Source organism: Protopterus annectens, chromosome 1.part0 (genome assembly GCF_019279795.1).
Source record: "Protopterus annectens isolate FY-2018-M chromosome 1.part0, PAN1.0, whole genome shotgun sequence".
Classification (NCBI taxonomy): domain Eukaryota; kingdom Metazoa; phylum Chordata; order Ceratodontiformes; family Protopteridae; genus Protopterus; species Protopterus annectens.
The window spans coordinates 123746816-123756882 of record NC_056725.1 but is presented as its reverse complement, the minus strand read 5'-3'; the positions used below and the strand labels follow the sequence as shown (position 1 = coordinate 123756882).

At 38.9% G+C, this 10067-nt stretch overlaps 1 protein-coding gene across 3 annotated transcripts in view; it reads left to right on the top strand.

Annotated features, from left to right (window-relative positions):
* The window catches only part of SYNE1 (spectrin repeat containing nuclear envelope protein 1), a 2173401-nt gene that overhangs the window by 1392092 nt on the left and 771242 nt on the right, over positions 1–10067 (top strand). The gene's annotated exons all lie outside the window — the stretch shown is intronic.

Sequence of the window (10067 nt, the reverse complement as noted above, 5' to 3'; positions counted from 1 at the left end):
ATATATATATATATATATATATATATATATATATATATATATATATGTATAGCTATGTATAGCTAGTCTTTTGTTTATAAGTGTAACATACACCAGGATGCTTATGTCATTGCTAAGATTTAATGAGACATTGTGAGCAGACAACTGGTTATAGCTCATAATATCTTTAGAAGTTTCCAGGAAAATGTGTAATATATTTTCAGTTCAACTTAACTAATGCTCGTAAAAGCTCCTATTTTTAAATCATATATTTTATTTATTTAATAACTAGGTAAGTGGGTTAGTCCAAGGACTCTTTTCAGCCACAACTTAAACCAGAGGTAATGTGAATACAAATGAAAATGTCACCACACTGCATCTTGATATAGACAAATGTGACCATTAATAGGTACTAGGCAGTCACAAACTGAGATGGAATTTGATCATAGTTCAGATCGAGCAGAAAGTACACTGGACAATTAGCAGACATCATCATCATCTTCTTTCTGCTGTTACCGTTAGGGATCGCCACAGTGGATCACCTGTTTCCATTTCTTCCTGTCTTCTGCATCTTGCTCTGTCACACCAACCACCTGCATGTCCTCTCTCACCACATCCATAAACCTTATCTTAGGCCTTCCTCTTTTCCTGTTACCAGGTAGATTCATCCTTAGCATCTTTTTCCCAATATACTCCACATCCCTTCTCAGCACATGTCCAAACCAACGTAATCTTGCCTCTCTGGCTTTGTCTCCAAACCTTCCAACCTGGGCTGACCCTCTAATATACTTATTCCTAATCCTGTCCACCCTTGTCACACCCAGTGCAAATCTTAACATCTTTAACTCTGCCACATCCAGCTCAAACTACTGCCTTTTTGTCAATGCCACTGTCTCCAACCCATATAACATAGCTGGTCTCACTACCCTCTTGTAGACCTTCCCTTTCACTCTTACAGGTATTCGTCTGTCACAAATCACTCCTGACACTCTTCTCCACCCACTCCATCCTGCCTGTACTCTCTTCTTCACTTCTCTTCCGCACTCACCGTTACTCTGAACTATTGACCCCAAGTATTTAAACTCATCCACCTTCACCACCTCTACTCCTTGCATCCTCACCATTCCTCTATCCTCCCTCTCATTCACACACATATATTCTGTCTTAGTCCTGGTGACCTTCATTCCTCTTCTCTCTAGAGCATATCTCCATCTCTCCAGGGTCTCCTCCACCTGTTCCCTACTCTCACTACAGATCACAATGTCATCTGCAAACATCATAGTCCATGGGGACTCCTGTCTGATCTCGTCTATCAACCTGTCCATCACCATTGCAAGTAAGAAAGGTCTCAGAGCTGATCCTTGATGTAACCCCACCTCCACCTTAAACGCATCCATCACTCCCACCGCAGACCTCACCACTGTCACACTACCCTCGTACGTATCCTGTACCACTCTTAGATACTTCTCTGACACTCCTGACTTCCTCATACAATACCACAACTCCTCTCTGGGCACCCTGTCATATGCTTTCTCCAAGTCTACAAAAACACAATGCAACTCCTTCTGACATTCTCTGTACTTCTCCATCAACACTCTCAGAGCAAACATTGCATCTGTAGTGCTCTTTCCTGGCATGAAACCATACTGCTGTTCACTAATCATCACATCTCTTCTTAATCTAGCTTCCACTACTCTTTCCCATAACTTCATGCTGTGACTGATCAATTTAATCCCTCTGTAGTTACTGCAGCTCTGTACATCACCCTTATTCCTAAAAATCGGTACCAAAACACCTTTTCTCCATTCCTCAGGCATCCTCTCACTTTCCAAGATTTCATGAAACAATCTGGTTAATAACTCCACTGCCATTTCACCTAAACACCTCCATGCTTCCACAGTTATGTCATCTGGGCCAACAGCCTTTCCATTCTTCATTCTCTTCATAGCTCTCCTTACTTCCTCCTTGCTAATCCATTGTACTTCATGATTCACTATCCCTATATCATCCAACCTTCTCTCCCTCTCATTCTCTTCATTCATCAACCCATCAAAGTACTCTTTCCATCTCCTCAACACACTCTCCTCGCTTGTATGTTTCCCTCATTATCCTTTATCACCCTTACCTGCTGCACATCTTTCCTAGCTCAGTCCCTCTGTCTAGCCAATTGGTACAGGTCCTTTTCTCCCTCCTTAGTGTCCAACCTTTCATACAACTCTCTATATGCCTTATCCTTAGCCTTCGCCACCTCTCTCTTTGCCATGCACCTCATCTCCTTATACTCCTGTCTACTTTCTTCATCTCTCTGACAATCCCACTTCTTCTTTGCCAACCTCTTTGCCTGTATACTCTTCTGTACTTCTTCATTCCATCACCATGTCTCCTTGTTGTCCTTCCTCTGTCCCGATGTGATACCAAGCACCTTCCTAGCAGTCTCCCTTACTAGCTCTGCTGTAGCTACCCAGCTATTTGGTAACTCTTCATTGCCACCCAGTACCTGTTTTAACTCATCCCTGAACTTCACCTCACAATTACTCTTTTTCAATTTCCACCATTTGATCCTTGGTGCTGCCCTCACACTCCTCCTCCTCTTCTTGATCACCAACGTCATCCTACAAACCACCATCTTATGCTGCCTAACTACACTTTCTCCGGCCACCACTTTACAGTCTCCAATCTCCTTCAAACTGACAAAGTCAAAGTGACAAAAGACAAACTATACCAAATCATTAGCAAAACATAGTACATGCTAGATATTAGAGGAAAATCTATCAGGTGCAGTGGTAAAACAGTCTTATAAGGGGGAGAGATATTGCTAAAAAATACAGGGAAACTATATACCAATGGGTCAGCTGGGTACACAGCCTAACTGGTGATTCAGACAAAGCACTTTGATTATAGTCTTCAAAGTTTAGCTTTGCTCCTCCTAGATTTGCTATCTTTCCCAATTAGCTTTGATCTGATTAAGATTGCATACACTCTTAAATAAAATAACTAAACCTATATAAATTTTCATTATTAGTAAGTGTTTGACAGTAGGTACTTGAGAGCCTTTTGTTCTAAAAAACAAAAACAAATAAGAAAACAATCCATTTTCTGACCCTGTGCTATGACGTTTAAAGGCTACTGCTACAGTCTTTACAGATTTCTAATTATAAAATGGACATCTGCATTTGGATTGACTGTGTTCTCCACCTGTCCTATTACACACTTCAGAAAAGTGCTGCACATTTTACATTTAAAGTATAAGGTACATATCTGTTTTATTTGTACAGCATCATAGCTGGTACAGTGACTAAAGTTTTGTCATAAAGTTTTTGCTCATTAAATGTCTCCAAAGGGGGGGGGGGGGTTAAGTAATTCCCTGCTCATCCTTAGCAACACACCATGGCATCAGATCTTTTTTTTCCACTGGCGTTATCCAGTCCATGTACTGTAGTTTTATGACATATGTAGTCTGTACCTCTATTGAGCTGTTTTACATTGAAAATGAAAGGCATTTGACTTTCCATGTCTGGGCAGTAAAGTCTGTGACTTGGAATGTTGACCCAGTTTTACTTTTACATGGTGCTGTAATGTTTACAAATGTCACACACAGACTCACAATACACGTATACTGCCATCTGGTACAAAATATGATCCACAAACTTATAGTCCCTGCCCCTTCTCTCAACTACTTTGTCTCTGTAAAACAAGATCTTTTATCTCATACTCAGCTACCTATCGAGAGCGTTTCCATGTCTGTAGGTCTGTATGCCTTCCCTGGACCCAATGGGTGGTGTAATAGCATTTGTGGTTTATACTAGTGCTTGCTTCAGCTTGCCTGACTTGTATCCTTTTCTGTATGTGGAAAACTGTCATTTGAACATGAAGAAAAATGTTTGCAATGTTTGAAGCATATGTTTCCTTCACTGGTCCGTAGGCTTATAGGTGAGTACTAAGCTAATGACTACAAGGGCCTTTTTAATCTAAGCAATGCATCACAATTCGATAACAGTTCTGATACCCCTGATAAGTGTTAGCAGAGGCTTTGGAGATGAAACATTTACAGACTGTGTGTCCATTAAAGACAGAAGTGCCAAACCAGGGATGAATTTCCTGTTCCCCATCCAGTTGTCCAAGTTACAATTGAATTGGGTTAGGGAGGAATTCTGCTTCACATGGATGGGGAGTCTGGAATTCTGCTTCACATGGATGGGGAGTCTGTTCCACAGAATGGGTAGTCACTGGGATGCATATCTGTCTCTCTAGCAGGTCCTAGTAATGTCACAGGCAAGGTTTAAGGAATCATAACAAGGAGTCCATGAAACAAAGCCTTCTAATGAGATGGTATCGATACCCTTGTTTTCCAACATTTTAGAGGCTACTTTGGCATTTATTGTTGCTTTTAATTCACTTTATTACTTATTAGGGATGATGTTATTAATTGATTCCTGCCTGGCATGCAATTGATGTTGCACTGAGTGGCCGTTTCCCATTATATTACATTATGTGCTCCAGGAGAAATGGAGTAGACAATTCAGGTAGTGGCTTAATTCCAAGTATTCCCCTTAAAGCTTACACAGTGCAGAATTCTTCCACAAACTACTTACCTGTACCCACCATGTTGCTGATTGAACACCCTTGAACTGAGGCGCTCTCCTCTACATTAATCTGTCATTAGTATAATTACAGCTGTGTGATCAATACTTTTTATATTTATTTGTTTATTTATTAAGTAGGTAAACCCACTGGGTCAAATGCCCCTTTTAAGGGGTGAACTGAGATCTTTGGCTAATTAGCTGACTTGGCCGGTGACATACTTTACAGGTGTTCTTGGACAGCGTTAGCTCTTGTGCTGAGTACAGTAGTCATTGGTTGTTATGCCTGACCTTTACCTTTGATAACAGTTAGATTGGTAATTTTCTGCACCAGTGCTTGTCTGATTCTGCAATAAAAGTGACATCAGCAGTTAGAAAAGTCCTGGCATCATTCCAACATACTGTATGTTGTCATATATGTGCAGTTTCACTTGTATGCTGCTTCTGTAAGACCTTTTGACCTCATTCCTTTGAAGCATCATGCCTGGTGATGTCATTTGAAGCAAAAGGGATTTGCTGTCAGCAAATCTAGTGTGCAAGTATTCTTGCCTTCTGTGTTTAACTACCTGCTGCTTTAGTGTCTGTACACTAATGGAATGCAGTGCCTTTCTTCCAGCCAACTTGATATATCCTGTCCTCAGTCATTCTGCCATGGTAAACCTGCTTTATCACTTTGCTGTCATTTGTTCCATTACTGTTTCAAATGGGTAGGATGCCTGAGGTTTTCATTCAAGATCTGTGTGAGAAATCTCTGAAGCTGTATGTCAAGTGCAGTTCATATTCCAGAGTTTCAGAAAGAATAAATATCTGATGCCCCATTTTAACCCTGTGTGATCCCCAGTAATTTCCTTATATTTGTAAATTTACAGAGATTGTTCTGAACATTTTCTTTTCGTATTATTCCCTGGATCTTGAGGACATCTTTGATCATTTTCACACATTCATCCAGCTAAACATTCATTGCAGTAAAACACATTGGGAAAATAATTGTAAGCTATATTTGGACTATGCCTTCTGTCCTATACCCAGCCACAAGTATTCAGCAAATAGTGATACAGTGGTGACAGCAGTGGTAGAGTTGAACCAGATGGATGGCTCCATGATGCATCCTGCAGTGTGGAAGCCCAACAGTCCAAGAATCTGATTTTAAAGGCTTGGTTGACCTTTGCCATCTCAGTGAGGAAATCAAATTAGACCTCATTCCTCCTTTGTTAGTTTTTAAGTTTGGTGGAATTTAATTCAAATCCTGAAAGGAATCTTCTCTGGCTGGTCATTTGTGTTTCATTAATGGCATCATGCCCATGATTTTCTTTTATACTTGGGATAAATATTATTTATTTCATCAAGACTTTGGGATAGAATTGGAGGAGATTGCTAAGGATCTTGCTTCCCTAAAAGAGGTATAAACATATCCACTGATGACTACTTCCAGGGCATCAATGGCTACTGCAAAATGTCCAAAGACTGAAAAACAACAAGTGTAGTACCCTGGGATAGGGGTGAGAGGTTGTGGAGAATAGGAGAAAGAATCCCAGACGCTACTGGCCTGTTACTATTTGGCCTGCAGTAGTACCAGTGTAGGTCAGTGACAGAATCCTGAAAGAAAGACCAAGTGGTTTCCTAGAGCTTATAAATCTCCAGGACTACATCCAAGATGAGTTCATAGAGAAATTAAGCTGTTAGTTAAACAATTCAGTTTTATGACTGACTGACTGACTAGAGAATTTGCAAGAGAGTACTAGTTGTTATGATCTTTAATCTAGTCCCCTCATGCAGCTCATAGGAAAAGAAGAATGGCTGGAGATATAATCAAGATTTGTTTTACTGTATGGTTGAATAGTAGGGCACAGTTGAATAATGTCAGTAATATGAATGGGTCAGCTGTGGCTTCAGCACTCCTCAGTGTGTTTGATTCAGACATATCTGAGGGCATTTAGAGCACATTTAGCTTATTTGCTCAAGATTCAAATTTGGGTGCAGCAGGGCAGGATAAGGGAAGAGTCTGAGCAGTGATTTGGAAAGGTTGACCAAGTGACTGAAAGGTGGCATTAAGGTTCATTGCAGAAAAATGCAAAATACTGTAGCTGTGCTACAGAAAACCTGCTGAGAAGTATCAGTTTGGTGGGGTGGAGCTTATGACAATACTATAGGAAAAGGTTGACCTTACTTGGATTGTGCCACCAGGAGGCAACTGATAGGTCAGTGGCAGCAGCCAGAGGAATATCGGTGTTTATTTCTAGGAAGATAAACTGATGATGTAAGGAGGCAATGCTCAGTCTCTACCATGTCCTGGTCAGGTTACATTTTAAGTACTGTGTACACTTTTGGAGGTCATTTAAGGAGAGGGATATTAGGCTGCTTTGAGATGTTCAGAGGAAATCCTCTAGAATATTGTGTGAGATGGAGGGAAAACAATATGAGCAGACACTAGAGAAGGTACAGGTTTTCTCATCAAAGACCAAAGGAGATACGGATAACATAAAATGGGTGCAAGGATCCATGTGAGGAAGATGTGAGGGGACTATTTCAAACAGGAAGGATGCACAAAGGCATTGGAAGGCATTTAGCAGATTGTAGGAATCAGCTTCCCCTGGATTTACAGCAGTAGTTCTTCACAAAGAAGGTTATGGGCCCATGGAATTAATTACTGGAATAGATTGTGATGATGGAATGTACAGAGATGCTCTTGAAGTCATGGGGCAGGTGGAGAAGGGATGAGGTGGAAGACAGGGATGAAGAGGGCATAGAACGTTTAATGACATTTAAGGACAGATGGTATAGACTTACTGCCTTCTTTTGACATAAAGCAAAGGCAGTTTAATACTCAGAATCCTGCTTTTATGCTGATGTTCAGTAACTTTTTTTCTAAATATGCTTGATTCTTGATAATATACTATGTTCTATTTTAGTAGGTTATTTCCTACAATGTACACTTCAGTATGTTGATGTACTCAGTACAAATATTTAAAATTAATTACTGAATGTAACAGTCTATGTAGGACTTAGATAAGTAAATTTATTGTCCCTTTTATTTTTTCGCTTTGCTTCATGTTTTCTGACTTTGCATGTAACTGCACATCTTTTAAAAAAGCATCTTCTTTACATTTAAAATAATAAATTGGTATGATGGAAATAGTATGCATTAGTTATGCTGGTTTCTTTTATCACATTTTAAAAAGTCTAACAATACTCCAGGAACAGACTGGCTCCTTTATTGCTGATACTATGAAAACAGAGTAACAGCCCCTTTATCCTGCCATACATTGAGACCTTACTTTTAGTATCATGTTGAAGTCAGACTTGAACCTGTGCAGCTTGCTTCTAAATACTGATAATTCAGCATAGTAAGAAATGCTTCAGTTTTATACATATGAAGTATGTATCCTGCCACAGACTGTATGGATTCAGCTTGCCATTTTCAGTGATGTAATGCACTTTCCTAGTACTTTATAAATAATTCAAAATTACTATCTGCAGATGAGCTGCTCCCACACCCTCAGTCTCATACATGCCAGTTTCCAACACATACAGTTAATTTACAACATAAATACACAAGTCATCCAACAAAAAGTTACCACACCAAGATGTTAAAAACACTCTGAGTGAAAGTCCTGCCATGGCTTAAACATGTCCTGCGTATGTTAACGCAATCACTCACACTTGACCCAGGCGTTGCTTAGAGCCATTTAAATTAATCTATGAAGACTGCACTTTGTTTTTTCGGTTGCCTTTTCTTGAGGAGTTGAATGAGTTGCAGCGCTTTGCTTTGACTGGAGAAGATAGGATTTATGGTGAGTTTATATAGCGATTTTGAGATAGATTTAAGCCTTGGCTAGGTATAAAGCAAGATTTGTGCTTTTGTTGGTGGGCAGTTGTACATAAAGCAAGACTATATCTTTGTGTTGAGGAGAAGAAATTGCAATGCTTGTAGACGATGGCAGGTACTGTGGCTTTGCCAGATCAGCAATTGATTCTCTCCCTGAATGGTACTGTTGTGTCTGAGTTGTCAATGATTCATTGTTGAAGATTGGTGATTTGTGTTTGAGTAAATCTGAGTCCTGGAGAGATGTTTTTATTTTTTTTTATATGTGCTTGAAAACTCTGGAGTAGTAATTAGTATCTGGGGATGATTGCAGTTGGGATGGTTGATTGTGTTTAGTTTGGAAATGAGAAAGCAGGAAAACAAAATTCCCAAGACTGTTTAGAAGTGAAGCTTTTTAGTGCTTGAAAACGCTTACAAGCTGACCTAATTTTTTTTAGTTAACTTGTCCCTGAGTTTTGATTCTGTTTAGGGTTGCTATAGTTACAAGTAACTAAGCCAATGATTGGCTGTTACATTTTCTTAGGGGAACTGGGGAATTCAGCTAAAACATGTTTGCGAAGGTTTTCAGACATCCAGGTACCACTATGAAGTGCCCTAATATAAAATGTTTATAAAATCATGTTGTAATACTTGTAAATTTTACTTTATTTAATTAACCATACACAGTCGATATAAGATAAGGAAGTACATTATTTTCTTGTAGGATCTATACATCTTATAAGTTCTGCCTCTTATAGTACTGAATAAACTGTTCATATTCAAGTCTTTTATGTTTGCATAGATCTTTGAGTGGATAATATGGTTTCTATATATTTGTACTGTATTTATTTATACATTGGAGTGGTACAGACAGTAATTTGTGATTATCCAGATAGTGTGTTTACTCAAGCTAACATTAAATGGATATATAGAACCCAAAATGTTTTAACTTCTTACACATGACATGACTTCCTTTACTTAGTAGAGGATAATCTAGGAAATATGCTAATACACTTAATGAAAAGATTGACATTTGATACTCTAAACAACTGACAAATAGTTTTCATATTTAAATCACTCAATTTCTAATGAATATATATATCTATTACGCAGTGTTTAAGGTACACCACTGGTTATAACTCATAACAGACAGAGATTTTTCAAATGTAGACTTAGATGTAACTGACTATGTTATATATGTTTTATTGAGTATCCCATGGTAATGACACATTTCAAATATCAATAGTCCTACACTACTAAACAACATTGACTACTAATGTATGATGAAACCTTTTTTAACCGAAATTTGACATCTGTGGGGTGTCATCTTTCAGCAACGTCTTGGCTTATCAGCCTCCTATGCTACTGTTTGAAAATTGTGAAAAATTGATGTGGAAAGTTAAGTTATATTGTGTAGATTTAAGAGTTATTTATGTAAATAATTTAAGTAGTTTGTTGCATGTGACAGTCATATAAACTAGGCTCACATATGCCTATATACACATACGCACTAATAATAACATGCATATTTGCAGTTGCACAGGATTTCTTTGTTTATCATATAGGTGCATAGGTTGGTACTGGGCTATCTGCCCGAAGACATATATTAGCCCAGCCACGTTGTGTGGTATTCACCGCCCCTTTAGTAGTTCCTTAGACCCTTGTACTAGCAGCTAGTACCCTTGGCCCCTATCTAGTTGTGCTGT